The 26,343-nt window shown below is 51.0% G+C and overlaps 1 long non-coding RNA gene across 1 annotated transcript in view; it reads left to right on the top strand.

Annotated features, from left to right (window-relative positions):
- LOC118905672 overlaps positions 1-21,783 on the top strand; it is a 207,812-nt gene extending 186,029 nt beyond the window's left edge. Inside the window, exon 4 of the long non-coding RNA XR_005022311.1 lies at positions 21,557-21,783. This is a non-coding gene — a long non-coding RNA (uncharacterized LOC118905672). The remainder of the gene's footprint in view (positions 1-21,556) is intronic.
- Positions 21,784-26,343: the final 4,560 nt, after the last annotated feature.

Raw genomic sequence — 26,343 nt, 5'->3', positions numbered from 1 at the left:
AGATTCTACCTCAACCCGGGGACGCCTGAGGCCTGGGACAGAGCTAGCTGCTCGGGGAAAATGCAAAGAAAGCTGCACATTCCCCTCATCCCTGAGAATGGCAGCGGGTGGGAGCTTTCCCTGCAGCCAGCCGGGAACTCAGCCTTTTTATTAGCTGCACAGAGGTGCAGAAGCAGGGGTTTGGCTGAGGAGGAGGGAAAGGCCCAGAATGATAGCACTGTCCTCTGCCAAGGACACAGGACTGTTGACGTGGGAGAGATGGGCGCAGCCTCTGGATCAAGTCCACGGTGAGGAGGAAATGGGTTTCACTGAAAAACAAAGTTGAAAAACAGTTTACTGAAGGGAAGAGAAAGAGGAAAGGGGGCGGGGGGGGGGGGGAAACCACCTCAAACTGTCTGATCATCAAAATCACCTAGTTGGTTTAAAAATACAGCTTCCAAAACCCGTTCCAAGTCAATAAAATATTATTCTTGGTAGCTCTGGGTTTCTTTTCCTTGTGGTTTAAAAATGTAGATCCCTTGTCACTTGTATCGCACTAAAGCTGGGGAAAAAAATTAAGCTACATATAAAATCAGTTGGAGAATGAAAACCAGTTGCACAACGAGAAAAATTTTTCAGAAGGTATTGAGTGGACGTGGAAGTTGAGGAACGTGAATTAAATCATCACCTTTCTAAGCTGGACATCAATATCTGAACTTGGAAAATTAATAGTATAATCAGCTTTTTTTTTTTTTTTTATTAAGGAGAACCTGCCGTTGGAAATAAAATGAGAATCAATCTTTTCAAAATGCAGATTTCAGCTCATGGAGCTCGGAAGACCCCTGGGTGGGTGGGTATCCTGAGTGAGGGGAAGCAGTTGATTCCTCATGGGTTATGTTTCTAATTTTCCCATTAGGCTTCGGGAAGGAGGGAGAGAAGGAGACACAACAGGATGGGAAAAAAAAAAAAAAATCCTAAGAGCCACTTCTCTCCAACCAGGCTGGGTCTTCTTCTGGATGACTCTGTCCCATCCCTCCTTCCCTTCTCACTCGTTTTCCAGTGAATTGTCTCCACTCACCTTCTCCATTCCCTCTTCGCCCCTGCCACCTGAATAATGGAAGGCTGAATAATGCCTCCTGCTGCAAAATGTCCATGTCCCAATCCCTGGAATCTGTCCCTGTCACCTTATGTAGGACTTTGCCTGTGTGATTAAATGAAGGACCTTGAGATGGGGAGATTATCTTGGGTTATTTGGGTTGGTCTAATGTAATCGCAAGGATCCTTTAAGAGGGAGGCAGGAGATCAAAGAGCAGAAGACGATGGGGATGACAGAAGCAGAGATTAGAGTGATGCCCTTTGAAGATGGAGGAAGGGGCCACAAGCCAAGGAATAGAGGCGGCCACGAGAGGCTGAAGAGGCGAGGAGATGGGTTCTCCCCTGGAGCCTACGTAAGGAGCCAGCCCTCTGGCACCTTGACTTTAGCCCAGTGAGACTGATTTTGGATTTTGGACTGCTAGAACTGGAAGAGAATAAAGTTGTACTATTTAAGTCACTCAGTTTGTGGTGATTTGTTACACAGCAATAAGAAAGTCGTACACCTCCTGACCTCTGCCCTGTCCACCCCTCCACTGAGCCCTCACCGAGGTCTCCAGGGACCAAACTCCCTGGAGTTCCTTGGAGTTCCTTGGGCCCTTCTCAGCACTTCTCTCTCTTGCTCTTGGCAATGTTTGACATTTTCCACATTGCTCTTTCTTAAATCTTGTGTCAGCCCACTGCCCTGGTGGTCCTCCTGCCTCTTGGGTCCTCTTCCTCAGGCCCGTCCTAGTGCTCTCCTTCCCCACTTCCAACATGGCCATGTACCCCAGGGTTCTCTTCTCAATCCACTTGTCTTCTTACTGTCTACTTTCTAAGGGTGCCACATCCCAGGGATGACCCTAAATCAAGGTCCTGTTCTCCACACCCTAATAGCCAATGGCTGAATGGCCCTCCTGTTTCCTCCTCAGTAAACAAGTATCTGAAGTGCATTTTCCACCTTCCCCACCTGTTTGAAATCTGGTTCACCTGTTCATTCCTCAAGGTCCAGCTCAAACGTCACTTTCTCCAGGAAGTCTTCCCTGTCATGCCATATGCTTGTTTTTTTAAAAAAAATTTTTTTTCATTTATAAACTTTATAATTGGGACTTCCCTGGCGGTGCAGTGGTTAGGACGCTGCAGTTCCACTGCAGGGGGCTCGGGTTCGATCCCTGTTCGGGGAACTAAGATCCTACACGCCATGCAGTGCGGCCCCCCCCCACCAAAAAAAAACCCACTTTATTTTTTAGAGCAGTTTTAGGGTCACAGAAAAATTGAACAGAAAATACAGAAAGTTCCCGAGGAGCACTTATTTTTCATAGGCTATTGTGTGACCAGCTTTTATTGACATTAACTTATTTGTTTCACTTAACAAATCTATGTGGTAGAGCTGCGTTTTCCCTTTCTTTCTTTCTTTCTTTCTTTCTTCCTTCCTTCCTTTCTTCCTTCCTTTCTTTTTCTTTCTTTTTCTTTCTTCCTTCCTTCCTTCCTTCCTTTCTTTCTTTCTTTCTTTTTCTTTCTTTCTTTCTTTCTTTCTTTCTTTCTTTCTTTCTTTCTTTCTTTCTTTCTTTCTTTCTTTCTTTCTTTCTTTCTTTCTTTTTCTCTTTCTTTCTTTCTCTCTCTCTCTCTCTCCCCCTCCCTCCCTCCCTTCCTTTCTCTCCCTCTCTTTCTTTCCTTCTTTCTTTCATCCAGGTTTTTTGAGGTATAATTGACAAGTAAAAATTGCATATATTTAAGGTGTACGACATGATGTTTTGATATACATACACACTGTGAAATGATTACCACAACCAAGCTAATTAACAATCTATTACTTCACATATTACCTTTTCTTCCTTTGTGGAAACAATTAAGAGCTATGCTTTAGCAAATTTCAAGTACATAATATATTAACTATAGTCTAGTGCGATACATTAGATCTCCAGAATTTATTCATACTGCGTATCTGAAACTTTGAACCCTTTGATCAACATCTCCCCATTTCTACCACCTCCCAGCCCCTGGTAACCACCCTTCTACTCTCTGGTTCTGTGAGCTGTACTTTTTAAGCTTCCACATGTAAGTGAGATCAGGCAGTATTTGTCTTTCTGGGTCTGGCTGATTTCACTTAGCATAATGTGCTCCAGGTTCATCCACGTTGTCCCAAATGACAGGATTTCCTTGCCATATACTTGTTGACTGTGTCCATCTGTTGTCTCCCAGGGACTGTGAGACCCTTAGAAGCAGAGTTATGGCCTGATCAACCGTGGACACTCAGCACCCAGCACAGCGGGATGGCTGGAGCTCTAGAACATTCTCCCTCCCCACAGCCTTGGTATCAACACCTGACCAGGAGGTAGAACCCTACCCCAGCCCCTCTGCCATTCTCTTGTCTTCTGCCCCAGAGCAGGCTGCCACAGCAAGGTCCCCTTAACCTCAAAGTTTCATGACAACCGATGTCAAGTGTCCTGTATGGTACCTGAGGCCCAGAGGAAGCTCACAAATAGTACCCTCCCTCCTCTGATGGGGATGCTGCTAGCTCTGTGACGTCATTCCCTATATTCTCCACTTGTCACTCCATTCCAGCCATACTGGCTTCCTGACTTCTACTCAAGCATGCCAGTCTTGCTCCTGCCTCAGGACCTTTGCACTTGCTATTCCCTTTGCCTCAGTGGTCTTCCTCCAGATACCCACAGGACTTGCTCCTTCCCTTCCTTCAGGCCTTTGCTCAAATATCAACCTAGAGAGGCCTTCCTGGATTACCCTATCTGTAAGTTACCCACCTCTCCATATCACTTCCCATCCACTTTACCCTGCTTTGTTTTCTTCACAGCTCTGAACACCATTGGCCATGTTTTGGGGTTTATTACCTGGTTCCCTCACTAGAATGTTGTTTCTTGAGGGCAGGAGCCCTGCCTCTTTGGGTCACCCCTCTTTCCTCAGTGATTGGCCCATAGAAGGCACCGAGTAACTATTTGTGGAAAATGACAGGCGTGAGTCCATGCTCCTCACAGGGCCTCTACCTCAGGTTGTACCGGTTCACTTTCCCATGGGACGCACCCCTCTGTGCTTTGGCAACGCTGGGTGGTGGAGAGAGAACTAGAGTCGTGTCTTGGAGTCCCAGGTCCTGTCCCATCTTTCACACCTTGCCGGCCTCAGGCAGGCCTCTTTACCCCTCTGAGCCTTGGATGCCCCGTGTGAAGAAGAAGAGCGTGGTCCCTGCCCTGTATCCTCCCCGGAAGGCCACAAGGATGGGCTGGAAGGAAACCTCCATAGAGGAGCTTCCGAGAGGGCTTGGTGCCCCACACCAGGGGCTGGGAGCCCCAGCGGGACCTGCACAAGTTGTGCACTGACCACCAAGCCCAGCACAGCAGCAACTGCCCCTCCCGACCTCCCTCTGCTTGGCTGGCCACAGCTCCCCCTGGACTCTGGGGCATTTCTGAGAAGTTGAGGGGGGCAGCTGTGTGGTGGCAGGAAGGGCCAGGCCCAGCCCGGGAGCACTGGGGGCTGCTGGCTTCAGCCTCCAGCCAGGCTCCAAAAGGCAGTCACATAGGGTGGGTGGAGGGGGTGCACCCGAACCCCTGGAACTTTCTATGGGTCTCAGAATGTGCAGCAAATATGGTAAAGCACTGCTCTGGGGTTCCCTGTTACTTTTGTTCTCATTCATACAATTTGATGAGTATGCATTGATGGGAGACACCAAAAACTTTGCAGGCGTTCACATCCTTTGATGTGGTAATTCTATTTCTAGGAATTTATCCTAAAGAAATAACCAGAGATGTATGCAAAGGTGTGTGTATCAGGATGTTTGCTAAATTATTATTTATGATCACAACCAATTTGGGAATCACTTAAATGTCTGATAATAGGAGATTGGTTTAATAATTAGTGTGCTATACAATGGGATACTACAAAGCCATTTAAAATTACATTTTTAAAGACTATTTTAATGACCCATGAAAATTCTTATGATGTAATTTATATGGGAAAAAAATCAGAATTTTATTATGTGTGTGTGAATAATTTTATATCCATTTATAAAATCATGATTTTGTGTGTGTGTGTTTGTACGTAAACACACACCTACACACATTATCTCGATTTTATTTAAAAGTGTATGTGTGTGTAAATATGCCAATAATGCTTATCTCCATTTAGTGTAATGATTATAGGGTATTTTTATTTTACTCTTTACACCTTTCTAAATTTTAAAATATTTTTTACGATGAACCTATGTTCATATCACAATTTTTAAATGCTATTGGTTTTTTTGTTTGTTTGTTTGTTTTTGGCTGTGTTGGGTCTTCGTTGCTGCACATGGGCTTTTCTCTAATTGTGGCGAGCGGGATCTACCCTTCATTGCGGTGCGCGGGCTTCTCATTGCAGTGGCTGCTCCTGTTGCGGAGCGCGGGCTTTAGGCGTCCAGGCTTCAGTAGTTGTGGCACGTGGGCTCAGTAGTTGTGGCTCGTGGGCTCAGTAGTTGTGGCTCGCAAGCTCAGTAGTTGAAGCGCACAGGCTTAGTTGCTCTGCAGCATGTGGGATCTTCCCAGACCAGGGATCAAACCCGTGTCCCCTGCATTGGCAGGTGGATTCTTAACCACTGCGCCACCAGGGAAGTCCCTATTAGTTTTTTTGGCCACATTTTTTTTTTATTGAAGTATAGTTGATTTATAATGCTGTGCCAATCTCTGCTGTACAACAAAGTGACTCAGTTATACACATATACACATTCTTTGCCTTTATGGTTTATCACAGGATATTGAACATAGTCCCCTGTGCTATACAGTAGGACCTTGTTGTTTGTCCATTCTAAATGTAATAGTTTGCATCTACTAACCCCAAGCTCCCAGTCCATCTCGCTCCCTCCCGCCTCCCCCTTGGCAACCACAAGTCTGATCTCTATGCCTGTGAGTTTATTTCTGTTTTGTAGATATGTTCATTTGTGCCATATTTTGGATTCCACATATAAGTGATATCATATGGTATTTGTCTTTCTCTTTCTGACTTACTTCATTTAGTTTGATAATCTCTAGTTGCATCCATGTTGCTGCAAATGGCATTATTTCGTTCTTTTTTATGGCTGAGTAATATTCCATTGTATATATGTACCACATCTTCTTTATCCATTCCTCTGTCGATGGACATTTAGGTTGTTTCCATGTCTTTGCTATTGTGAATAGTGCTGCTATGAACATAGGGGTGCATGTATCTTCTTAAATTATAGTTTCGTCCGAGTACATGCCCAGGAGTTGTATTGCTGGTTCATATGGTAATTCTATTTTTAGTTTTCTGAGGAACCTCCATACTGTTTTCCATAGTGGCTGCACCAACTTACATTCCCACTAACAGTGTAGGTGGGTCCCCTTTTCTCCACACCCTCTCCAGCTAAATACTATTAGTTTTTTTGATGGAGAAAAATAATTCACTGATTACCTATCACGGCTTCACTGGGGCAGAATGTGGATGGAGTGGTGTTAACAAAGGCTTGGGGATATCAAGCATGCATTTACCCTTTGGGTCTGGAAGTTTCTCGAGTCCCAAGAGTCTTTTGATGCTTGTAAGGTGTATGTCCTCTGCAATGAGTGCTGTGGTTTAGTGGTGCCCTGGGATATTTTTATCAGGAGGCTGGACTGAAGTCTAGTGCCCTCTCCCAATATATCATGATGGGTCCCTCCTGAGAAGGGAGGTCATTCTCAAGAGCCAGTACCTGAGGAAGAATGGGTTTTTCAAAGTGGAAGGTGAACCTGGGAAGAAGATGCTAAAGATTAAGATGAGACAGAGGACTGGGTGTGTAGCCTGTCCCCTCATGGATCTTCACAGAGGATGGGCAGGACCTGGGTGCCTCTGGAGGGAGCCTGAACCCTCACTGAAGGAAGCCTGATTAGTTTTATAGTTCTTCTGGGTGCTGTGTTTCTGTTCCTATTGTCTCCCCGTAGGGCTTATTAACTCTACCTAGTATAATCATCACAGGTTTCTTAGCTGTGTTCTGCTTAAAGAAGCCAAAGACTGGGTTTCTAGCTATGCTTGGTTCCGAGAATGGAAAGGACAGTGGCATCCTGAGGGGCAAGCAGGGAGAGGCAGTGGGAATGAAGAAAGTGACCCAAAAGGGAGAGTGAGCAGAGGGAGATAGAGTTAGGGCTATTTGATCCAGCTGGCCCTCCTGCCTGGAAATTCTCCTTCCTGAGCCAAACCTTACAAGTTCTGGTTTGTAAAATAATAACACTGATAATAATTTTTAAATCATTTTTGTACTCTGTGTATAAATAAATGCATGGCAATTCTAGAAAAAGATGCAAATTCAGATAACCAAAATCAAAATCAAAACAAGGGAAAAAGAAGAAATCTAAAATTACTCCTTATCTTACAATGTGTCAATGTTTTAGTGTATATCCTTCCAACATTCTTAATGAATTGACAAATTTTATAAATCAGATTATTTTCTATATTTATCAGCTTTTTATTTTCCTGCTTACTATGCTTTAGGCTTATTTCTGTGTTCTTCTACAGCATCATCTTTTGAAGGCTGCATTGTGTTTTATGTTCTGGATGGTTCATAATTTATTAAACAATCCCCTCTTATTGGATATTTAGGTTGTTTTCAATTTTTCAGGCTTACAAATAACAGTAAAGAGCAACCCTATAGCTAAGTCTTTACACATATGTGTACCCCCCAGAACAAATCTCAGGAATAAACTCCCTCAATTAAAGGGTGCTACGTTTTGTCTCCGTCCCTGAGCAGGCCCCAGGGAGGGCTGGGCGTTTCTGAGGTCTTGGCACCGAGCCTTGCGCCAAGCTCCAGGGCCCACCCAGCCCCCAAGTCTGCATGATCCATGTGGTCCAAACCATCCTCCTCCCTTCTCCCAAACTCACCCCCAGGCTGTGGGCTCACCTGAGAGAATGAAGTACACCTCCCAGCCAGACATGGGGCCGTTTGTCTTATGCTCTGGGATCCTGATGAGGTAAAATCTGGGCAGAGCACATTTCTTTATTTAATGTATTTCTGGGTGGGCAAGCCCCCGCCCTTGGAGATCGCCTTTCTCCAGATCGGGGTTAAGAGTTTACGGGGAGGAGGGGCAGGTCATGGCAGCCAGCTCACCCCACGAAGGCCAAAGGGGGTCCCACTTCCCCCTGTCCCAGGCCGACCCTAGCCCCAGTTCCAGCCTCCCAAGTCCTCCCTCCCAACCTGGGGCACAGGAAACATCAAGAGCCACTCATATAGCTGAGCTGGCAGCAAGGATTCTGCTCTTCAGAGACGGAGCTGGGTTCCGAGCGATGTGCCTCAGTCTCTCATGCCGTGAGGAGCAGAGTCTCCCTGACCCCTATTCCGGGCGCTGGATGCTTCTGCGAGGCCTCTCTGGCACTGGCTTCTGGAGTCCTGCTCAGGTTTCTGGCTTGTCTGAGCCCGTACGGCGATCCCCTCTCTGGGGCTTTATCCTTGTTTTAGGCTCAAACTCTGCCAGTTCCCCCTTGAGACCTCTCAAAGATCCAGGGTTCTCTTGTGCTCAGACAACCAGGACACCCCTCCTAATGCCACCTGCCACCTGTCCTGAAGGTCACAGCTTTGACTCTCTGAGTTTGGTGTCTCTCCATGTAGTATGGGGAGCGTGCGGCTCCCGACCCCCATCAGATCACCCGGGGAACTCTGTAAATACGCAGGGTTCAAGGCGTCTCCCCCAGAGACACAGACCTTGCAGGTCTGGAGAGGTGCCCTGGAACCCGTATCTTCACCAAGTGTGGTCCTCCTGGCTCTTTGCACAGAACTGGCTTCCTGTCCCTCATCTCGGCAGATATGGGGGGACAGGGAATTTGGCCCCCAGGTCAAGCAGGCCCAAGGCAGGGGAAGCGATGACAAACAGATGGGCTACAAGTCTGCTTCCTCAGGTAACCTAATTCGGGAGCTTTGGCAGCCAAAAGGGCTTCTGCTGGCCGGGGGACTTGGCCACGGGCAACCGGAGAGCCGCACAAAGCCATCCTCACAGGCTCTCTGGCCGTGAGTCCCCAGGCGCTTGCTTGCCCTGGGTGCACAGGCACGCCTCTGTCAGTCGGGCCTGCAGGGGTTTGTGGCCTGGAGAACCAAAGCAGCCATCCTCAGCTCCTGTGGACACCTCCTCCAGAAGGCTCTGGAAACAGCACACCGGGTTTGAGGAGAAAGGACCTCTGTGAGCCAGAGGTGAGTCTCTGCAGACAGAGGCCCGCACACCTCCCTTCCTGTTCTAATACCACCCCCTGCATGGGCACCGGGTCTCCTGTGTCAGCCCGGGGGACTCAGGGAGGCCAAGCCCCTTCAGGCTGCTGCCCCTCCCCCGCCCCGAGGCAGGAAGGTGAACCTCCTTCTTTCTCTACCAGGGCCCCTTGGGACCCCCTAGGGCTGCGGTGGGTGGTGTGATGAGCCAGAGGTCCCTGCGGGCAGTGGGGACCCCACAGATGGCCTGCTTGGTTCCAGCCATTCCTGATTTCTGGATTTTTGACAATTAAAGAAATTGATTAAATGTTCAACAAAACTCATTCTCTATTTGAGTTCATGGCAACTCCATGCCTTCAGTTGCTCGGGCCAAAACCTTGGAATTGTCCTTGAATCTTTTCTCTTAGACTCCATGTTCAGTCCATCAAGAATCCTGTCAGCTGGATTCCAACATATTCCAGACCCCAGCCACCTCTCACCATTTCTGTTCTGGCATTTCTTGCCCAGATAATTTCAACACCCTTCTACGTGGTACCCCTGCTCCACAGAGCAGCCAGGGAACAAAGCTGGGTGGTGATGGGGGCTCTGCCACTGACCCCCATGTGTGTTCAGGACCCTCCTGTCCAGATTTGATTGCATCTTGGCTGGTCTTACCAAGAAAAACTGTTCATTAGTCATGGACAAATGAGATTCCTTTTATATCTTTACAAAATATCACAATGCCCCAAATTTTTCTTCAGATCTTACGTCCTAATTCAGGGTTTATGAAATCTACCATCCTCATAGGGACTTCTCTCTGGCTTGAGGACTTTGAGCCATGAGCCAAAGCAAGAAACTCAGCAATCCAGGGGCCTCTCCAAGATGCTGAGACCAGGGCCGTGGAGCCCCAAGACTGCAGGGCTTGGAATCTGCTGTGGGATGATTCCGCAACAGATGTGATGATGCAACAGCTGTGCATGAATGACATGGGAAAGCTGGGCCCCTTTGCCCTAAGGGACGCTTCCACCACACTGTCAGCAGGAGGGAGCGCCTCCTAGGAGCTTAAATCAGGACTCATCTTTCTGTGGGACCCAAGCCTCCATGTTGGGTGATGTGGGCAGAAACGGGTGTTTCCTGGGACTCTGGGGGGTGTGGGTGTGTACCTGCATGTGATGACACACCCTGCCCTGCATCCCCTGCAGCTTCTCCAATCTGGAGGTGACAGTGACCAGGCTCAGCCTCTCCCCGCTGGCCTTCCTACCCCCAGCCCCACCTCTCTTCAAGGCCGAGCCCTGCAGCGGGCCTCAGAGGGCAGCTCTCCCAGGCTTGCTTTTGCTCAGCCTTGTTTTCCAAGCCACCGCCATTGGACTGGACTCCCTGGCTGTAGCTGAGTAGCCCCATATCAGGGGGCTCGGAGGAGCCTGGCCATCCTGCCCGAGTGAGGACTTGAGGCTCAGAGAGGAGGAGGCCCCCAAGCCCGCGTGGCCCAGCAGGTCCACGGTAGAAGGGGGATCAGAAGCCAGAACCGCTTTTCAGCACAAGCCAGGCCTGCTGGGAAAGGGGTCGGGCAAGGAAGGAAGGAAGAATGGGCAGCTCTCAGGCTGGGGTGCTGGAAGCAGCAGCTCTCCTCACCTCCGACTTAGCCCTGAGGCCTGCTCAGGTCCGCTCCCTGCCAGCCGTGCCCCCTCTGTCTTCGTGAGCCCCCAGGGCCTGCCAGAGGCTTCCTGTTTCTGCTGCCTCGCGTCCATCCCCCTGCAGTTCCCTCCCTCTCTTGGCCGTGGCCTCTCTAGTCTCCAGGCAGGAGAGCGAGCGCTGGAGGGGAGGGGAGGGTCTGTGCTGGACTCGGCCAGCCTCACTTCCAGCCCGTCAGGCTGCTCTCCCCTTGACAGACTTCCTAGCAGGCACCCCCCCGACCCTCCCCACCTCCACCCCGGCCCTGACTCAGCCCATAAATTACCTGGGGATGGTCGCTGACTCAGCCAGGAAGCCCGGAGCGCCCTCCTCCCCATCCCCAGGCCTCAACCCCACAGCTGGCTCTCATTCCAGAATGCTTGGTCTCCTCCCCTCAGGAAATTCCTGGAAAATATCAGGCTTCTTCGAGGGGAGATCTCCTGACCACAGCCGCAGCAGGGAAGGGCGCCACTGCGGCCTCATCCATCATCCTGTGGCCCCGGCCCTCCTCCCCCAGCTCCCCCAGCTTGTGTGTTTGTGTGGGGCTGAGCGTGGAGGTGTCGGTCTCCGTAAAGTGACAGGCACCTGGCCGTGGAGGGACCGCAGAGTGGGGAGGAGAGGCCAGTGTGGGGTGGGGCACTCAGGGCAGGCTGCTGGGAGGTGGGACCAGTCCTGGGCCAGGAAGGATGGTGAAACTGAGAAGTGGAGAGATGGGAAGCGAGCTCCAGGCCCAGGGAATGGCCCCAGCAAAGGCATGGAGGTGGGAAGCAGCCCAGTCTGTACGTGGGATGGGGAGGGGGCTGGAGAGCAAGCAGGCTGAAGGCGTGGCTGAGCAGGGGAGCCTGGGCTGATGAGGCCGAAGGGCCAGGGCCAGGGCCACGCTGAGGGATTCGCAGTGGCTCTCCAAAGCCAAGGCCTGAGAGTCTCCGGGGCTCCGGAGAGTAGGAAAGGGGATGGGGTAGCCCAGCAATGGGTGAAGAGATGAGTCTGGGAAGAGGTGGCTCTTGACCAGCAAGCCCCAAGGAACACTGGTTTCTGCAACATCCAGGGGCCTCCTTGGGCTCCCAGTGCTTGCTCAGACCTGGGGGGTGGGGCAGGGCCTCTGCATCGTCACACATCCAGTCAGATGTCAGAGGCAGGGCTCCTGCCCTCAAGGAACCCAGACTGAGGGACATGGCTGTGGCATCAAAGAGCTGTCAGTCTAAGGGAGGGACAGACATCCCAGGCCCTTGCTCACTCCTCTGGACCCAAGTACACCCTTGAATCCCTTCCTTGGAAATCCCATTAGTTTGTGAGGAAAAGCCAAGTCCAGTCTGTAGGTAAAACACCTCCTAGGGACCTCCCAGGTGGCACAGTGGTTAAGAAGCCGCCTGCCAACGCAGGGGACACAGGTTCGTTGCCTGGTCCGGGAAGATCCCACATGCCGCAGAGCAACTAAGCCCGTGCGCCACAACTACTGAGCCTGCACTCTAGAGCCCGCGAGCCACAACTACTGAAGCCGGCGCGCCTAGAGCCCATGCTCTGCAACAAGAGAAGCCACTGCAATGAGAAGCCCATGCACCATAACGAAGAGTAGCCAATGCAGCCAAAAATAAATTTATAAACAAACAAACAAACAAAAAAAACACCTTTTTTTTTTTTGGCTACTTCCCCTCAGACAATAACTTTTTTTTTTTTTTTTTTTTTGGCTGCGTTGGGTCTTCATTGCTGCGTACGGGCTTTCTCTAGTTATGGAGAGCGGGGGCTACTCTTCGTTGTGGCACACGGGCTTCTCATTGCAGTGGCCTCTCTTGTTGCAAAGCATGGGCTCTAGGCGCGTGGGCTTCAGTAGCTGTGGCTCACGGGCTCTAGAGCGCAGGCTCAGTAGCTGTGGCGCACGGGCTTAGTTGCTGCGCGGCATGTGGAATCTTCCTGGACCAGGACTCGAAAACGTGTCTGCTGCGTTGGCAGGCGGATTCTTAACCCTTGCGCCACCAGGGAAGCCCCAATAACAACTTTTTAAAGTACAGAAATTCCTGCCCAGCTTCCCCCCACAGGAAGGATGGCTGGCTGATGTGGGTGTAGCCATAGTAACAGAGTCACCGAGGAGAGAAACAAAGTAAGCTAGGGGACCCAAGGGGTGCATCAATGGGGAAGATTTTCTGAGCCCCCCAGACCCCGGGGATGGGACGCCAAGCCAGGGAGCTGTGGGAAGGGGGGCTGCTGAATTTCTAGTATTTATTTACCTTTCCTGGGAATACAAGTCCTAGGGCATGGTGGGGAGTCAGGAAGATGTGGGGTTAAAGACAAAGAGAAAGACGGGACAGAGCCAGCCAGGGGAACCAGAAAAAAAAGAGGAAAAGACAGGGAGAGGCAGAGTGACCCAGAGAGGAAATTCCTTGAAAGCAAGGACTGGTTCTCACTCGGTTCGTGTATCCTTAGCCATGAAGCCGGGGAAGCTGTTTAATAGACTGTGCCCCCGCAAAGCCCCACCAGCCCCGGCAGACATTCTTCATCCAGCCTGGACTAAATGCTTCTGCCGTGCGCATGTCTGTCAAAGCCCTAAAACATTATATTAACGTGCTCGAGTTGCCTGTTGGACCACCCCACTCTACTCCGGACCCCCAGCCTTGTTCACTGTTGCATCTCAGCACCTGGGGTAGGAGCAACCACTCCCCTCAGTGTCTGTTCAACGTATGAAGGAAAGAGGGAAAGACTGTGGGTAGGAGGCCCTGCAGACCCACCATGGGGTGTGGCCTCTTGGGAGAGGCTCCAGGGCACCTGCCTCTCTTTTCCGGCCTTGCTGAGAGGGCCTGTCCTGTTCTCGGAGCCTGAGTTGGGGAAGGGCAGCCAGGGAGGGGTTGGGCTCAGCTGGCCCTCCCCTGCCTCTGCAGAGGCACCGACAGGCTGCAGAGGGTTACCTCTGTGGGCCCCAGCCCCCGAGAGGCGCTGGGTTCTGCTGGCGGGGTTGGCCTGGTCAAGGCAGGAAGGGGGGGGGGCATCCTGCCTCATTGTCACTGGCCCAGCCACATTTCCAGAAATTCTTTCCTCCAGTTAGAAGAGGAAAGAGAAGCCGGGATAGCCTCTTGGGCTGCCGGGAAAGGGATGGGCAAGTGGGAACCAGGGTTCCCAGAGCTCTCACGGGCCAGGCTGGAGCACTGGGGCCTCTTGCCTGGGCCAAAGGGCCGTTTCAGCCCTGAGACAGAGGCTGGGTCCCAGCCAGAGGTGTCAGAAGAACTGACCAATGGAACCTCAGCTCTCCATGGGCATGCCTGCTGGGCTGTGTTTGTGGCTGCAGAACAGAGGCAGGAAAAAAGAAAGCCTGGAAATCACTGGGCTTCCCACAGGCCTTTTTAGATTCTGGGGTTGGGGGAGATCAAAGCTTATATTCAATCCAGAGTAGTTATTGCCTCCCCTCCCATTTCAGTGTCTAGTCCTATAACTAGATCTTGATGGGGAGACAAAGGAAAAATTATTATTATTGTTGTTCTTGTTATTATTCTCCAGCATAGCATTTCTCTACTGTGTTCTGCTTATAGGAGTAATCCTTAATAAAGCAGGTAGGTTTATAGAACTTGGCACATCAGCTACCCTCTCAAAGACTCCTACTGCACAATGTGAATACTGAAGTCTCAAAAAAAATCCTGAAGAGATCCAATTAACTTTGGTTAATTCAGTGTTTCTCCAGCTTATTTGACCATGGAACACTTTTTTTCATGAAACACCATGAAGCAGAGTTCCCAGAAGCACATTCTGGGGAAAGCTTCATTAAAGCTTCTGATGGGGATGGTTTTCTAACTTTGTTCCAGCCAAGGTGCCCCAAGGGTGATCTAAGGCAAAAGGGGGAAATGAGGCAGCTGGACTCTGGGTCTCCATCCAAACCCAATTCAACCGGCAGGTCCTGTATTCTTCTTGAATTGGTTTTCCAACAATACACTTTTATCTGATGAATGGGCTCTGCTGCTAAAACTAAGTTCGAAACCTACTGTTTTACGGTTCTTCATGAATATAAGAAGAAAGAGAAAGAAATAGGCAAAATTGGTCCGGGGGAGAGGGGAGGGAATCTGGAAATAAAAATAGTCAGCGAAATTTAAAAAGCAATGGATTAAACAGAACTGAAACAGGGTGTCTAGTGTATAATCTCAGAGTGCCCTGACCAGGTATTTCTAATTCCATTTTAGAAGTGGAGAAAATAGGACATGAGGCATTGAGCTACCTGCCCAGGACTCTAGCCAGATCTCTGACCAGGTATCTTGTCATCCTTCCCAGTACCAGGGGCTGGGAGAAGGGCTCCTATCCTCAGGAAGCTCCCAGTTTCACGAAGGAGGCAAAATTTGCTCACCAAAGAATGGCGAATGGAAGCAGTCTAAAGTCCAGGGCACAAGCCAAGGTCCTGTGGTTAGCGCTGAGGTGGTCAGAAGAGAAAGATTTTAGGAGCAACGGGATCCAGAAGCCTTCTCTTTGAGGTCTGGAATTGTACCATGATGGCCCAGAACCTGGCATGATTCTGCTACGTGAAAACTTACGTGTCTTCAATTCTAGAGATTTCTTAGCCATTGTCTCTCTGAAGACTGCCTCTCGTTCTTTCCAACCTCTCTTTCTGAAATTCTGCGTGACATAGGTTGGACCATCTCATTCTATTCTTCACACCTCTCACTCTTCCCTATTTTCCACTTATTTACTTCTTTGTGCTGTATTTTGGGTGAATTCTCAGATCTCCTTTTCTAGCTCTATTTCTCCCACTGAGTTTGAAATTTCAATGATTATTCTTTTTATTTTAGAAGTTCTACAGTCTGGCTTTTGAAACTCAAAATCCAAGAATTCTAGCCTATTCTCTGAGCCAACAAATGCTGGAGCGGTCAAGCTCCCGCTTCCCACCTAGCATCCTGGGACTGACGCTTCCAGCCCCCAGCTGCCTCCCTAGGTCCCCTCCAGTTATCCCAGGGGCCACGCGAGCACTCACATTCTCTATGCGTACCTCAAAACAAACTAACTACAGGAAGTGGGCGAAGCTAGGGAGTGCAAGAAAATATTGGGGGAAAAGACTGGCTAATATTTTTTAAAATATTATCTCACCATGTATCCCATCCTATGTGGTAGATACTACTATTGCCATAATTACAATGATCATTATTAGTCTACCCCCTTTCCACCTAACCTTGGGAATGTTTCCCTATTCCTCGCTAAACCTTGGTTTCCTCACCTGAGGCTGCGCTAATCAGCTGCATTTGACACTTGATTCCTTTCTTCATCGGTCCCTGAAGCTCCCATTCCCCATAATCTTTCTCCCTCTCCTTTTCCTGGTCCAGTGAAGGGTCTAGGCTGGCAGAGGCCTGGGTCCTGATAACAGTGGAACAATGACAGCAGAAGCCCCTGAGCGAGGGCGTGGGAACCAGCCGAGGTTATGGGGAGAGGGACAGGAAAAGGGGAGGGGAAACCCAACAGCTGGACAGGCAGACACGTCCGCCCCAGCCTTGCCCTGGAAGCTCTGCCTGGCGGTGGGTGGAAACCAGCCTGTTTCTCTTGGATGGTCCCTCCTGGGCTACTCATTCATTCAATGGCTATTTACTGGACACCTACTAAGTGGCAGGCCCCGTGCCAGGAACAATTTTGCCCCTCGGGACTGTCCCTTCGACTTGGCAAAAATATTCACGACTGTGGCTTCTGGGCTCACACCACAGTCCTGAGTAGCAGGAAGGGCTCCGATGGACAACGCTTTTTGACAAGTCAGAGGCCCAAGAAGGTGCCATGAGTTCTGCAAGTGTGCACAGCAGAGCAGCCTTCACTCCACCTTCTGCCCCCTGGCCTGGGAGAATGAAATCCTCTGGACATCTTGCCTGAGGGCAGCTAAAAGAGATTGATTTACCACATTTTGTGGCCTCCTCTATGCTGGGGGGAACAATTCTTACTGTGAACACTTGTGCTGGGAGCTCCAGCTGTCTGGCAACCTTCTTCCCTACCACATGGTCACTTTCTAAAAACATGTGCCCCAAATCCATCATGGAAATTGCTCGACTTTCCAGTAGAAAGCCATCAGGAACCTTTTCCACCTTTGCCAAAGTGGGGAAAAGTTCTGAAAAGTTTGATGAACAATTTTTCTTGGAAACGCCAAGCTGCAAGCTTTTTAATCAGCCTTCACGAGCTGGCAGCCGGATTTCCACTGGATCCAGTCTCTTTCTGCTTGCCTGAACTTCACAGGGTGTGGAAAGCAGACCCCAGAAATTCCTGATTTCTTCTTGGAAGAGCAAGCCCCGTAAAAGACTCAGGGCTTTTTGTTCTCAAGCTCTGATGATACTTCACGTCATCTCCAGGCCCTGCTCAAGGCCAGTGAGTCACAGGGCAAGGACGCCACGGGTCTACCCAGAATGAACACGTCGTGGGTCACGCAAACATACATGATGCACACACGTCCTGCACACTCACCACACCTACTTATTCTGATGTCCACTATATACAACAGGCACGCTGCACACACCCCACACACCACTGACAAAGAACACAAACTACTGCTATGCTCTACAGACACACCTGCTGCACAGAACACACCAAATATACACACACGTTCATGCCACACCTACACTACATGAACATGCCTCGTGCATTAACATGCATTATACACATACAACATATTCACAAACATACACAACATTCACAAACACACACAGATACACATGCATTTCCCAAACACATCCTATTTTCTGATTAAAGTTCCCAAGATTCTAGTTTCCATTTAAACCCAATTATATGACTCATCAACTTCCTTTGGCCTGTCCTTTTCTTTCTTGACAATTTTTATGGATTTTTTTCTGTTTCAGCAAAAAACAAACAAAGCAACAACAACAAGAAAATTTTCCTTCTTATTAGCTATAAATAAATGCAGCTGGGCATACATTTTTCAAAATGCCAGGAAAACAAATAGACCAAGAACTCAGATGTGGGAGCGTTCACCCTCCCTTTTCTTCCGCGTGAAACTGTGCCTATGCCTTTGTTTAGACAAGGCCAAGTGGTGGGTGCTTGGAGACACCTGCTTTCCATCTAGATGTTTGGCCCTGGGGAATACACAGAAGATTTGTCACAAGGACTGGGAGAACCTCTCTTCATAGAAGGTTGGTCCACCCCCTGCCCCTCTGCCCCCTGTTAGAACGTAGGGTGTTATGAAGACTGGAGGAAGAAGGCATGTGTACCACCCCCCTCTCAGGAGGCCACAGCAGACATCACTAATGGATCACAGCATCTGTCCCTCCCAGCCTGGACTTGGCAACACAATCCTCCACCTAGCCTTACCAGTTAGTCAGGGCTGGCAGGTGACATGGGAACTATTTGAGATCCCACAGAGCCCAACGCCCTGGGTTTAGGGGTGAGGAAACTGAGGCCCAAAGAGGCGGAGTGCCTTGTGTGAGGTCACACAGCACCATTCAATCTGCTCAGCTCTGTGCTCCACAGGTGTGGCCGGTGCGGGGCAGGGACCTTGCTGGGGGCTGAAGGAGAGGGGCCAGAGGGAGGTGAGGCCAGGCCGGGTCTCCTTAGACACACTGAGCCCCTGTTTCCCTGCTCTAAGCCCTGCCCACCCCTCACTGGGACAAGCTGAGGGCCCCTGCTCTTGGATACAGTGCCCCTGGCCCTCCATCCCTGGGCCTCTGACCTTTAAGATCAAGGCAGGGAGTAGGGAGCCTTCCAGGGTTCGTGGATGTCATCCCCCCGCAGTGCTCTTCCCTCCTCCCCGAAGCCTTTCTGACCCCACCAGTTCTCACCAAGTGTCTCTCCCCAGAATTGCCGCCCCTCACAAAGAGATGTTTGTCCATACACTGGCACCTATTGGCCTCTTAGCTGGGCATCAGGTTTGGTCCCTCTGCTAAGCCGGAAGTGCCCCTTCTGAGTGCCACAGCTTTGCCACTGCGGTGCCTCTGCCCTTTCCACCTTCCCCTGCTTCCCACCCACCCTTTAACACCCATCACAGATGTCACCCTGCCTTCCCCAAAGCACATACGGGCCTTGCTCAAAATCACCAAAACTGTGTTCCTGGGCTTTTCTCACAGCCCTGATCAGGTTGCCTGCTGTTGTCACGAGAGTGAATGAATGGTGTCTGGGTTCCGTCCCCTCGATGCAGTGATTTTGGACCTGCAGTAGCTACAGTACTCCTCTCCAAGGGGCAATCCCCTCCCTCCAGAGACGACTGCCAGGCAACTCAGGACTAGTGTGGGAACTTCTACTCGTCCTCACTGAAAGCTCCCTGGCCAGGCCCCTGCTCCTGGCGCATTGTAGGTGCTGGGACGTATCTGCGGATGCGGCGCCATGGGATGCATATGTTACAGGGCCCTGTCCTCCAGGGGTTCCTGGCCAGCCGCACTGCCCCGGACTAGGCTCCAGGCTGGACACAGGAGGGCTCCTGTCGACTGATTGCCCGGCCTCCAGGCACTTCCTCTCAGGGCAGTCGGTCCCTCTGGGCAACAGCTGCATCGGGCAGCACTAATGGGGGACACTGGAGGGGCAGCTTCTCCTCCTGGGCGGCCCTGTCACAGGGCCAGCTGGACACGGTGCCCCACCTGTGCTGCCATTCCAGCCTGGGGTGGGCCTTGCGGCTGCCAGGGACATTCTTTCCCTGGGGGCAAGATACAGCTGCTTCGAGAGTGGCAGGGGGAGAGTGTGAGCCTCAGCATTTGAGTCACGTCACACCCAGACAGACAGATGCTGACAGAGGCAGATGTGCCATCACATGTGCTCATCACACACCCACACGGATACCCTCACCCAATTACAAACCGCACAGGGCACAGTCACCTCCCCCAGGAGTTTGGGCAAAACCAACACTGAGAGAGGCTAAAATGGTTTCAGACAATGAAGGAAGAAAATAGAGCAACCAAAGGCAGAAGAGGAAAAACTCTGCCTTTACCAGTGGGAAAAGCCTCAGATCCTATTGCATCCAGCCCAGCTCAAACCCGGGACTTTAAGGACTGTCTTTATCGTCTCTGTACCCCAGAGCCCAAAGCCCGGAGCTTGGCCTAGCTAGCCTCACCAGCAGCCCCATGAAGTACATGGCGGAAAAATGTTGGAGTGGGACCCAGGAGGTCTGGGTCTCCAGGCTCAGCCAGGACCAGCTGGGCGACCTCGGATGAGTCCCTTGACTTTTCCGCTTCCTGGTCTCTGTGCAAAGGGCAGCTCCGATGTCCTTTCAGCTTGGAAATTTTGTAAAAGGGGGAGGGGGCAGGGTGAGACGAGGGGGCAGTGCAGGGTGAGAACTTAGAAAGGGAAACCCTCTGTCAAGTCTGGGAATATGGAGCACATCCTAGGTTGCCCCTGGAAATCTTCTTAGAGAAAGGAGAGATCAGGTCCTCCCGCCACTGGGTTGAGAGGCCACTTCCTATGGCAAGCCTTCTCCACCTCCACACTCACAAGCCCATCCTGGGTGAGCCGCCCCATCAGTGCCCTCAGCAGGCGTGCCCTCGTCTGAGAACCAGGCTCTGTGACAATGATTCAGTGAGATAATATGGAAAAGGGCTTAGGTGTGCACCCGGCACAGTAACGTTGGCACCCTCACGGGTGATTCCTTACACCTATTAGTGAACAGCTCTCTTGTATTTCCAGGGACTTGTCTGTCCCATCCAAGGCTATTTCCTGAGGTGAGGACAGCAGCTGTTTTGTCCACTGCTCTACCTTAAATGCCGCAGTGCTGGGCACACAGTAGGTAGTAGACTGAACTTCCTGTTGGGGGCTGGCCTGGAGACGTGCTTTGGGGGAGGGGTCCTGAGGGAGGCTTCCAGGCTGCTGGGCCTCTTCCTTTGCAAGCCCCTTCTGTGCATGACTTCTTATCTGGGATGCCCCCTTCTCATCACTCACCACTCCCTGTTGCATTCCTTGTGGACAAGTCACGGATGATGGGACCACTGCAGATCCCCCCTCTCCTAGACCAGTCTTCCCATGAGCAAGTCAGGGGTGGTGGGATCACTCCAGGCCCCGTCTCCTGGACCAGTCTCCCTGGGGCCCTGAGTATGGTTCAGGCTCGTGCTTAGGTTCCAGAGACCCTTCTGGTATGCTTGGCCCTACAGGGGCCTCGACCTGAGTGAATTACTTGATGGGCACTGTCCTCTCTGTCAGGACCCAACCACATCTGGATGAGGCTCGGCTACACAGGCGGAATCATTGCAGAGCCAGGACCAGTGTGGAGGCAGCAGAGTGGCACCGGTGGCCACCATTCCCACACCAGAGGGGGGAGATGAGCTCCCACCCTCAGGGAGGGTCCAGTTGGCTCCATGTTTCTACCCTGGGGGACTCGATGCTGTAGTGCGGGAAATGATAACAGGATAACGATGATCTAGGAGCAGCTTGTGAACATCTGTTTGCTGTTGCTTTGTTTTCTGAATATTTCCTCTATCCAGGCTCTCCCTATACTACTTATTTTACAAACATGATCTCCTGTATCATCAGAACAACTCTGTGTTAGAGACACTGTCTTCCTCAGTGTTTCAAAGACCAACTCACCAAGGCTCAAAAAGCTTAAACCCCATGCCTGAGGCCACACAGTAAGTGATGTACTTGGGACATGAACCCAGGACCACCTGACATGAAAGTCTGTTCTGTGCCTCCTCCACCCTGGCAATGACAATCCTACTTTAGAGGTGTCGGGATTCTTTGGCAATTTATTAACACGTCTTCAATCGTTTGCTCCCTTGATTCTGCCAGCCACCCAGCATGATGTGCATTATTATCCCCATTTTACAGGTGATGAAACTGAGACTCAGAGAGGACAAGTGATCATCCCAAGGTCACCCTTCCAGGAAGTGGCAGCATCAGGACCAGGGCCCCAGCCTGAGTTTAAGTCACACACTTCTTCCTGCTGCCAAGATTCTCATCCACAGAAGAGAGAACAAGAGGTTTCCCTGCTGGGGGCTTCCCCGGTGGCGCCGTGGTTAAGAATCTGCCTGCCAATGCAGGGGACACGGGTTCGAGCCCTGGCCCGGAAGATTCCACATGCCACGGAGCAACTAAGCTCGTGCGCCACAACTACTGAGCCTGCACTCTAGAGCTTGCGAGCCACAACTACTGAAGCCCGTGCGCCCTAGAGCCTGTGTGCTGCAACTACTGAGTCCACGTGCTGCAACTACTGAAGCCCGTGTGCTGCAACTACTGAAGCCTGTGTGTCTAGAGCCTTTGCTCTGCAACAAGAGAAGCCACCGCATTGAGAAGCCCGAGCACTGCAATGAAGAGTGCTTTGTGACCGCCTGGGGGGGTGGGATGGGGAGGGTGGGAGGGAGGGAGATGCAGGAGGGAGGAGACATGGGAACGTGTGTATATGTGTAGCTGATTCACTTTGTTATAAAGCAGAAACTAACACGCCGTTGTGAAGCAATTATACTTCAATAAAGATGTTTAAAAAAAAAAAAAAAAAAAGAGTATCCCCTGCTCGCCACAACTAGAGAAAGCCCGCGCACAGACATGGAGACCCAATGCAGCCAAAAAAAAAAAAAAAAAAGAGGTTTCCCTGCTAGAACTGGCAGGAGGAGGATGAGGAAGAGAAGGAGGAGGAAGAAAGAGAAGGAAAAATAATACTCCAAATTTCTTCATCTGTTTCCATTTTATATAATTTACAGATACTCCTTCTTTATCATGGCCCACTAGACACAGGATATATTTTCAGTCCTTCAAAATGTGGTACTGAGAGCTATAAAATTTGGTTTCCTCATCAATGTAAAATTGAGATGGGCTTCCCTGATGGTCCAGTGGTTAAGACTCTGCTCTTCCACTGCAGGGGGCGCGGGTTCGATCCCTGATCTGGTTGGGGAACTTCCACATGCCACAAGGTGCGGCCAAAAAAAAAAAAAAATTGAGTTATTTCTTATGTCTATACCATGCTTCCTATGCACTTTGAATCCTTTTCAAAAACTATTATTCAGTATAACCCCCACGTTTTATGTTCGCTTAAAATGAGATCCACTAGTCTTTCACCAAGGAAGAGTTTATGAGTGAAGCCCCAAAGGTCCACAGAATTTTGCAACCTGCTTTTTATATTTAATATATTTTAAACATAATTCCAGATTAATCAACATAGATTTACATTATTTTCTTTCTTTTTTGGTAAAATATTTTTTAAAATTTCAATATAAGTATACATTAGCTACAGTGAAATGCAAAGTTATTCGGTTTGATAAGATTTTACATATGTATCACTAATTTAACCATGACCCAGATGAAGGTATAGAACATTTCTAACACTCCAGAAGGTTCCCTCAACTCTTTCCTAGTCGATACCTCCCCAGCCCCATAGGCAACTATTCTGACCTCTAACATTTTAGATAGTTTTGCCTGTTTGGGATTTGCATCTAAATGGATTCACACAATATATATATACTCTTCTGTGTTTGGCTTCTTTCACTCAATGTCCTGTTTTTTGAGGTTCATCCATGTAGTTACACGAATAAGTAGTTCATTCTTTTTCATCGCTGTGTAAATTCTCAGCTTATAAATATACCACAATATGTTTATCCATTTTTCTGTTGACATATGTTTAGAAATGCAGATGGAAACCACAAGGCAACACCTTTACACATTTCCTAGAAAAGCCAACATGGCACAGGCTGATGATACTGAGTGTTGGTGAAGATGGGGGCCAAGTGGAGCGCCACCAAGTGGTGGGGGAGGGTTGGTTGGAACAGTCACTGTTCAGCAGCATCAAGTTTCACATACATCTATCCTCTGACCCAGAATTTCCATCTTGGGTACATACCCAAGAGAAGGGCGTGCTTATGCCTGCCAAAAGACATGTACCAGAATGTTCATGGCAGCTTTATTGATAATTCCATCACTGTGTAAATGGCTGCCAAGTTCTCCATAGTGTACATGTACCAACCTCCCATTGCCCAATATCAGTTCTAAACCAGGCTGAGATAAGCGTCCTTATACACACACCTTGTATGAACTTACAACTGTTTCCTTAGGATGGACTCCCAGAAATGGATTGCTGAGTCAGAACGTATGTACATCTTTAGGGCTGGAGACTCACACGGCTAAGCTGTCCCCAGGGAGGCTGCATCACTTCCCCCTCGCATTGATCACCCGTGCCCATGGCTGTGAGGCTTTCACAAACCCCACAGTCACTCCCTGTTTAAACGTGCCCAGCCCCCTCCCTGGAGCTCACAGAGCTGAGGCTTTCCTGGCTCCTGGCAGTGAAAGGAAGGAAGGTTTAGGGTAAACACGCTAGAAGCACAATGGCCACAGCCCTCAGGGCCAGGCGCTGGGGCCACAGGGCCACCACCTTCCTTCCACCTGCTGTGGCCAGAGTGTCTGCTGGTGCCGGTGGCCTCCCACAGGCTGAGCACGGGAAGCGGCGGCTGCAGCACGTAAGGGACCAGCTGTGTCCTCTCCAACGTGGGAGCGTCAGTGGGTGAGCAAAACACCCGGCACTTCCTCCTCAGCCCTTCATCTGGGCACTGGTCTCCCTCGGAACCTCTTCCAGATTTCCCTTCTCCAAATGCCCGGAGGGTGTCCTGATGTTCAGGCAGGCAGCCGTGTGTACAGGGGCTGGAGGAGGAGGTCAGAATGGCCCGAGTGTCAAAGGCCTTTCCTCTTCTTTGAGATCGGGGCCCGGTCTACCGATGTGATGTGAAGAGCTTCGAGAAGTCCCCAACTTGGCCAATGAGAAGACAGTGCCCGAAACGCCCGCATTGTCCTCCTGCCTTTGTGTTCGAAGCTGCCCCACCTGCCCATCCACCCAGTAGCAGCAGAGTCAGCAGGATGGAGGGAAGTTATGAGACCCCTTCCTCCTAGGGGGAAAGGGGAAGGAAGGTTGCAGGAAGGCTGCTTCCCCGAATTCACAATTCAGCTGCCAGCTGTGTGGGTCAGGCCAGCTGTTCCAGCCATTCCAACCCAGTCAAAGCCCTTTCTCCACGCCACGGGAAGACCCCGTACTCAGTTTCCCCCAGGTTCTTTCCTGCCGAGGGTCTGGCTTCTGCCAATGCGCCTCCTCCTGCCGGGCAGGGACTGGGTGTCTGCAGGAGGCCGGGAGCTAGAGTCTGGCGGAGGCTCTCGGTTCCCTGGGACACAGAGGCCTAGAGAAGAACTATGTATTCTCAGTTGCCACATCGAGAAGACAGGACTATGTGCCTCCCAGAGGCGAGGCTCAGGGTGGGGACTGAGGGAAGGCAGGAGACTGGCTGAGCCGCCCTTACACTGGCCTTCCTCCTCTGCCCAGACTGGAGTCCCCCGCTCAGGCTCCCAGGCTCCCCCACCCCTTCTGTCTGCTCTGATCCCTGCACCCCAGGACAGCTCGGGCCCTGATCAACTTCATCCTTGCCCCATAGCCACACACGTCTGGAGACAGGGGCCCTCAGAGTTCTTGTAGGCCAGGCCTGAGCCTCAGGTTAGGGTCCTAGAAGCAGAGCCTGACACGGCCATCCCTGAGAGAAGGGTTAATTGGGGGAGTGCTCTCGGGGGCGGGGCAGTGAGGGAAGCAGGGTGGGGCAAGGGAGAACCGGAGCAAGGATGTGGCCTCCGGCTCCAGCCTGATCCCGTGGAGCTTGTGGAGACACGGCCTTGGCCCGCCTGTGATGCCCTGGGTCAGTCACTGGCTGCAGGCGGGGCGTCGGTGCCTAGGAGGTGCCAGCCAGGACAATTCTCCAGAGAAGTGGGTGCAGTGAGCCTTCACAGCCAAGTCTGACAGCAGCCGCCCCCACTCACCCCACTCCAGGTGGGGAGCCCCCAGGCAACCAGCAAGGTGCCAGCCCACAAGCTCGCCTCGGCCAATTCTCCGCAGTCTGCCTGGGAAGCGCAAGGGCCCTGTCTCCAGAGCAGCACAAAGGGGCCTGAGGAACAGGTGACGAAAGAGCAGCAGAGCCAGGGCCAGACCCTTGGCCAAGTGCCCTTACCTCTGGAGCAGGGGCTTCTAGCTGGGGGGGATCATAGACTTGCGCCTGCCCCTGGAATCTCATGCTGGCTCTGGTATGTGTGTGAGTGGGTGTTTGGGGAGAGGAAATCCACAAGCTCCATGGAGTCTCAAAGGCAAGGAAACTAAATGGGATGGTTGGTCCTCACCTGCCTGTTCCCACAGACACGTCACTGACCAGGTGGGTATTACAGGGGCCCTGGGCTCAGGAACCTCAAGGCTGGGTCCACACAGCCGTGCACTCTGCCCTCTCCTCCTGGTATGGGTAGGGGGGCCGGGCTGGCCTGGAGTCTGGAGGAGAAGGTGCTTCCTCTCTTCATCGTGGGTGGGGCTGGACCAGAGTTCTAGGGCTGAGCCCTACAAGCTGCCAGAAAGCAGTACCCAAACCAGGCCACCATTTACCCTTACAACACCTCCATGCATATTAGAAAAGGCACCCTCATGGGGAGAGACAAACTACAGAGAGCACCCCCTCGAGGTCAGTGAACTTCAGAAAGGGCCCCTTCTTCAGGGTGGGCCGGCTTGGGCCCTCCCCATGGCTGCACAGCTCTGCACCATCTCTCCCACCTCAACCAGTCGGCACTAGGGGACAAGCCCACCACCCTCACTGGGCCCCCAGAAACTGAGATCT

This window comes from Balaenoptera musculus, chromosome 13 (genome assembly GCF_009873245.2).
Source record: "Balaenoptera musculus isolate JJ_BM4_2016_0621 chromosome 13, mBalMus1.pri.v3, whole genome shotgun sequence".
Classification (NCBI taxonomy): Eukaryota; Metazoa; Chordata; class Mammalia; order Artiodactyla; family Balaenopteridae; genus Balaenoptera; species Balaenoptera musculus.
This window is presented reverse-complemented; position numbering and strand designations above follow the sequence as displayed.